This window comes from Helicoverpa armigera, chromosome 30 (genome assembly GCF_030705265.1).
Source record: "Helicoverpa armigera isolate CAAS_96S chromosome 30, ASM3070526v1, whole genome shotgun sequence".
NCBI lineage: Eukaryota > Metazoa > Arthropoda > Insecta > Lepidoptera > Noctuidae > Helicoverpa > Helicoverpa armigera.
In genome coordinates, this window is record NC_087149.1 from 396,931 (window position 1) to 403,660 (window position 6,730).

The window sequence follows — 6,730 nt, forward strand, 5'->3', positions numbered from 1 at the left end:
TTCCAGTGCCCAAAATCTGCATGTTTTTGCTCCACAAGGGAAAACGTGTAATATAATGTACCATTCAGTTTTGGTTTAACAACTAATCGTATCCAGCGTTACATCGCGCTTCTTAGATTTTTCCGTGGGAATGAGAAGTTTTCTTATAGTTGTGATTTATACCGCAATATAACCGAATTCCACGCGGGCGAAGCCGCGGGCGGAAAGCTAGTATTTTTATAAGAGATCAAATAAATATACAAGTTATGAACAGAATCCAACTTTTTATTTAAATGTAGCTTATTCATTCAGCTTCAGTCACTCTTGTCACAGCTTCTGAAATCAAGAAGTAAACATAATATAAAAAAAAACTTCAATAATATACTATGCTGAAAACCGTGATAAGTCGTGGTGACCTAGTGGGTAAAGAACCAACCTCTCAAGTATGAGTGTGTTCGATCCCAGGTCAGGCAAGTAAAAATAAAAAAATAAAATTTTTTTCAAACAAAGTAAATAAAATAAAAATGTACGAGAATTAGAACACCCAAACAACAGAAATTCTCCCTTGAGAACTGACAGCTGTCTACTGATCAAAACATTCGATACTCCTAACTTTATCTCTGCTTTACACATGATGTTGTAATTTATAAAAACGAAAAATGACTCCTGTGGCTAAACCACTGAATGGATTAGGTTGATTTTTTACAATTCGCCATAGAATATCATAAAGTATATGTGATAGGATTTAATGTGATTAGGTACGACATATATTATATACATACCTTCGGCGCCTTTTAATACATTTAATAGGTAACTGTTGTTCTCTGGGAACGCCATGTATGTTCAGAAGATGTTTTTTCACAGAATCCAGCTTTTTGTAACTGAAAAATAAAATACATCGGTACTAATATTATAAATCTGAAGAGTTTGTTTGTTTGAACGCGCTAATCTCAGGAACTACTGGTCCGATTTGAAAAATTCTTTCAGTGTTAGATAGCCCATTTATCGAGGAAGGCTATAGGCTACTTTTTATCCGGGTTCGTGCCGAGGTTCCCACGGGATGCGGGTGAAACCGCTGGCAGAAGCTAGTGTTAAATAACATTATCATAAATATGATACTTGATTCCGACAGCAACTACCAGGAACTACTTTGCGCACTTGGATAAATAGTAGCATGTAGAGTATTTTTCTGATGAAGCTGAAGAATTTGTTTTTTTGTTGCGCTAATCTTAGGAACTTCTGGATTGATTTGAAAAATTCACTGTGAGGAAGCTATCCCCGAGTATAGTTTTAAGTTGTTTATGTAAAAATATGTTTTAGTATATGATTGATTGTTATATTTATATGTATAGTATTTTCTACAAATAGATTAATAGTACATAAGCTAATATGTATTTTATCCGGGTACGGGAAGAAGTATGCGGGTGAAACTGCGGGCAATAGCTTGTATATAAATATATATTTACTTACGTTTCCGTGCACAAGTAACATAGGTACGTGTATATCATATAATGTACTCGATTCTGATGTCCAGTCAGTTCTGACCGACTTCGGAACATTGCAGGACAGCGCTCACACTGAAAATAACCATACCAACGTATATAATATTAATCTATAATCAACTTTTCTAAGTTTGTATGTACTTTCTAAGTATATCTTAGACACTAATGACTGTGTTTCGGATGGCACGTTATACTGTAAGCCCCGGCTGTCATTTGAACATCCTTGGCAGTCGTTACGGGTAGTCAGAAGCCAGTAAGTCTGACACCAGTCTAACCAAGGGCTATTGGGGTGCCCGGGTAATTAGGTTGAGGGGGTCAGATAGGCAGTCGCTCCTTGTGGCACACTGGTACTCAGCTGCATCCGGTTAGACTGGAAGCCGACACCAACAAAGGAAAAGGCTCGGGAGGTGATGATTAGGATAAGAAATTACTAACACTTTAATATGAATCTTTTTTTTAACGACGTCAAAAATCATCAAATGACCTTCCCGCTGTGGGTTAGCAGCGGTGAGGGAGTGTCAGACTCTTAGGGTCAATTCACACTGAAAGAGCAGCGGCCGGCAGCGGCCGTAAGAGCACGGAAAATGTAAGAGCGCGGCGCGATGCGGCGCCGCGCGGCCCGCCGCGCTCACGCTCAATCCCTTGCAATTACGGCCGCTGCCGGCCGCTGCCGGCCGCTGCTCTTTCAGTGTGAATTGACCCTTACTGACTAAACACCGTCGTATTCCGTCGTAGGCCTTTTATGTACCAGGGCCGCGGTAACTCGCGCGAACAATCCCGCAGGCCCGACAGACCTTGGCCGTACAGGGCCCCGCTGGTTTTGTGTGGATCTCTGGTCTGAAATAAATAATTATTATTACTTACCTGTAAGTTCTTGACTCCGCCGTGTATTCTCATATGCTGGGCGATGTTAGCTCTCATACGAAAGTTTTCGCCGCATACGTCACATATAAAAGGTCTCTCGCCAGTATGTTCTGCGCGTACGTGGTTCTAAAACAATATGAAAAGCCATCTGGCTAGCCGTTTCCTTATGGACGGCTTCCAGTCTAACCGCATGCAGCTGAGTACCAGTGTGCCACAAGGAGCGACTGCCTATCTGACCTCCTCAACCCAGTTACCTATAGGTCTGGTTGTCAGACTTTCTTGCTTCTGACTACCTCCGATTACCACCTCATCATGACAAGTTTTTCCGTGTTTCGGATGGCACGATAACTTGGTGGGTCCGGCTGTCATTTGAACATTTTTGTCAGTCGTTACGGGTAGTCAGAAGCCAGAAAGTCTGACAACCAGTCTTACCAATACCAGGGTGCAAAAATTGAGGAGGTCAGATAGGCAGTCGCTCCTAGTGGCACACTGGTACTCAGCTGCATCCGGTTAGACTGGAAGCCGACACCAACATAGTTGGGAAAAGGCTCGGGAGATGATGATGAATTTAATGATGATGCCGTCTTTTTTTAACTTTGACTTGAAAAAGTGCTTAAATTTTGCCTAATTTCAATAAACGATTTTGATTCTTTTTATGAGAAATCAACTGACCCCTCCCGCTGTGTGTGCAGCGCTCAGGAGTGTCAGACTCTTACTGACTAAACCCGCCATGTTCCTTCTTAAGCCCGCCATGTACCAGCGCTGCGGTCACTCGCAAGAACAATCCCGCAGCCCCGGCACGCTTTTTGACTTTGAACATAATCGGGACAAGGCTGGTCTGATGCACGGTGGAGTGATGACTTGCGCAAGACGGCTGGCAGGAGCTGGATGCGAGAAGCCGAAAATCGATCTCAGTGGCGTGCACTTGGACAGGCCTATGTCCAGCAGTGGACTGCGATAGGCTGATGATGATGATGATGACGGTCTGATGATGTACGTACCCTCAAAGCCATAGGGTCGACAGCTCTGTAGTTGCAATGGGAACAGGCTAGCCGTTTCGTCTTACCATGCACCCTTTGCTGGTGGTATCTCATATGACTGGGGTTCACAAATTTTCTGCCACAGTCCTGAAGAAATAAGGAATTAAGAGCATACTGCAAACTTTTTGTCGGCCGATAGTTAGTTTGGGCCATGGAGAACAAAATGACTAGCGGAGGTGCCATAACGGAAAATCCCTTAAGAAAGTAGCGCGACAACATGCGGGGCGAGGGACGAGGAACGTTACCGTTCCTTCTTTGGAACCCGTCCAGTTTGGTTTCAACCAGTTCAGTTTGGTTGGAACCAAAAATTGTGGACCGATGTCTCAAAGAACCCCTTTTTTAACGATTTCAAAAATCATCAAATGACCCCTCCCGCTGTGGGTTAGCAGCGGTGAGGGAGTGTCAGACTGTTACTGACTAAACACCGTCGTGTTCCGTCGTAGGCCGCGTATGTACCAGCGCCGCGGTAACTCGCGCGAACAATCCCGCAGCCCAAAGAACCCTAACGCCACGTTTGTTCAGTCGTAACTGGTAGGTAAGAAGGCGCCTGACCTACCTGCATTGTGGCATCTCCGCTCATCATTCTTTACTCTGTGATTGGACTTATAAATCACTATGAAAATCAACGGTAGAATCTTTCACTTTGTGGATGAAACCAGGAGAATCTTGAAGTTAAAGTCAAATAATTTATTTCATTTAGGCCTTTACAAGCACTTATGAATGTCAAAAATATAACTAAGTTTGATTCTAGTTGCCCTTTCCAAAAGCAGCTTCCTATGGAGAAGAACGGGCAAGAAACTCCATGGTTACTCTATTTAAAAATATGAATTGATCATACCTCACAAGTATTTTGTGGTTCAAAATGTGTTTTGGCGTGGCATTTGAAATTCTGCAGATTCTTCAACTCTTTGCTACATAAGGTACATCTGATAGGACCCTCACTGTTGTAGGGAGCTGCGGCCAAAGACAACAGCTTAGCATCTTGCTGCTGAAAAATAATATAAAAATATTTTGTATAAAAATAGACTTCTACACTACACTAATATAATAAATGTAAAATTGGTGTAAGTACCTAATAAATTTATATACTTATCTATCTATTATAGGTAACATTTTTGTGTTTGTGTATCCTACAAAACTACTGAACCGATTTAAAAAATTCTTTCACTGTTGGAAAGCTACACTCTTCCCGAGTAACATAGACTATATTTTGATATGGTATGGGAAGAAGTTCCAATGGGATGCTTTGATCTTTGGCAGTCATAATAGTCAGAAGCAAAAATGACTAGTAACTAGTCTTAACAAGGTAGCAATAGTAACTGGGTTGAAGAGGTCAGATAGGGTAGTCGCTCCTTGTGGCACACTGGTACTCAGCTGCATCCGATTAGACTGGAAGCCAACCCCAACATAGTGAAAAGGCTGGTATGACAATATATAAGAACAATAAGTTTAAACTACCTTACACAACAGTTTCCTCCTCCCCTTCTCTAATAACCCTTTTCTTTGACATCCCAATTAATTTTATTATCCTTTTTAATAATATTTTTAAAATCCTCATCAAGACTATCGCTCGACTCATAGTCTTCTATACATACTTTTTGCTCATTTTCACTGTTTATAGATTCTAAATCATCAATCAAAAAGTTATTCATAAAATCTGAATCATTACTTGACTCAAAATCTTCAATTCTGACTGAAAATTCATCTTTAAAGTCATCATCATTATTGGCATCAAAACTTCTTTTTGTGCAAACTTTTGCTGTACACTCTGGCCATTTTATTTTTCTCTGCAGTTCTTTATTTGAATTTTGGATATCTTTTTTATTTTTGTGTTTGGTGTCGATTTTTGTTGAATGCGGTTCAATTTCTGATTCTGATTCAATTTTAATTGTTTTTTTGAGTATTTCTTCGGATTTTGCGCTTAATTCTCTTAGTTTTAATGCACTTTTAACTATATTTAGACACGATTTACACATTAACTGCGACAAACCATCGTTTTCCTCAATCTGAAAAAAAGTAAAATTTCTTCACAGATTTTTTACACTGATAAATTAAATAACATATGTATAGGCATTTCCTTGTTTATTAGATATTTTTTAAAGATTAAAGAATGTCAATTTGTCACATTTATCAATGATTGTGTATCTTTTACAACGAAACGATGTTTACCTTGACGCCGCAAACTAAAAAAAGGTTTTTTGTATGTAAACTTATAAGATTCTTATCCGAAAATATGTTATTAAGATTGTCTTTAGATAAGCAAGTCCTACACACACTCATTTTAACACTATTTTCTACAATTACCTATTATAATAACACAATAATAATCAACTTGTCTTGATATCGTACCGCAAGCGTACCGCTAGCAATTCCCTAACTATGGTTCCCAATATTCAATCTATCTATTGTTTGACATACCAGAGATAGAATATTGACATTAGCCCCATACAAGTAATGTCAAATTACCATCTCTAGTATGTAAAATAATCGATAGATAGAGTATTGGGACCGGAGGTTTGTGATGTTATCGTTTATAAAGATCGCTATCAATTTTTTTTTGTAATCTCGCTGTTATTAATTAAAATTATCTTTCGGTTTCATTGTGAAGATATTATCAGAATTTTCACTTATCTTCAAAAAATTGTATTGTTAATTTAATTGATTACAATGATAACGAGCTTGTTATAAAATTCGTTATCATTAAAAGTGTAGAAAGCGACCTTTGTAAATGTGCGACTGCATTTTTTCATGACATTTAAGGGGCTGCCAGAAAATGAAAATAATTTCCTTCTGGGGTAAAAATATAAACCTCTCTTTTGCAAAGATGGTTAAAAAATATTTCATTAAGGTTTTAATTGAACCAAGGTTCAAAGAAGAACTTTAATACTTAATTGCAAACCTAACGGAGGAGCAGTTATTAGTCAAGTCCTGTAAAAAAGCAAGCCGAGTGCACATTCTTAACAATGATTAATTTAATTAAATACAAAATGAATTGTCAGGGTTCTCATTACAACACAAGCGGTACAACAGCAGTGTCCGAAGTTTTTTAAATTACCCTTAAATAAGGGTAAAGTTATTACGGGACTTTCGACATAATTTTGGTAATTTGCTAGTGATGTATACAAACATATGTAATTATTATTAAATACTTATTAATAATTAAATGGCTGTCACTGAACATCTTTAGCAGTCATTACGTGTAGCCAGAAGCCAGTAAGTCTGACAACCAGTCTTACCTAGCAGTATTGGGTTGCCCGGGTAACTGGGAGGTCAGATAGGCAGTCGCTCCTTTGTGGCACACTGGTACTCAGCTACATCCAGTTAGACTGGAAGCCGACCCCAATA

At 39.1% G+C, this 6,730-nt stretch overlaps 1 non-coding gene across 1 annotated transcript; it reads right to left on the bottom strand.

Moving 5' to 3' along the window:
• Nucleotides 1-240: 240 nt before the first annotated feature.
• Nucleotides 241-5,752, bottom strand: LOC110382983 (uncharacterized). Its single transcript, XR_010278030.1, has 8 exons — nt 5,555-5,752; nt 4,844-5,391; nt 4,224-4,373; nt 3,347-3,472; nt 2,346-2,471; nt 1,450-1,556; nt 762-860; nt 241-315 (listed from the first exon to the last, which is right to left on the bottom strand). It is a non-coding gene; the product is annotated as an uncharacterized LOC110382983 (transcript).
• Between the last annotated feature and the right edge of the window lie 978 nt (nt 5,753-6,730).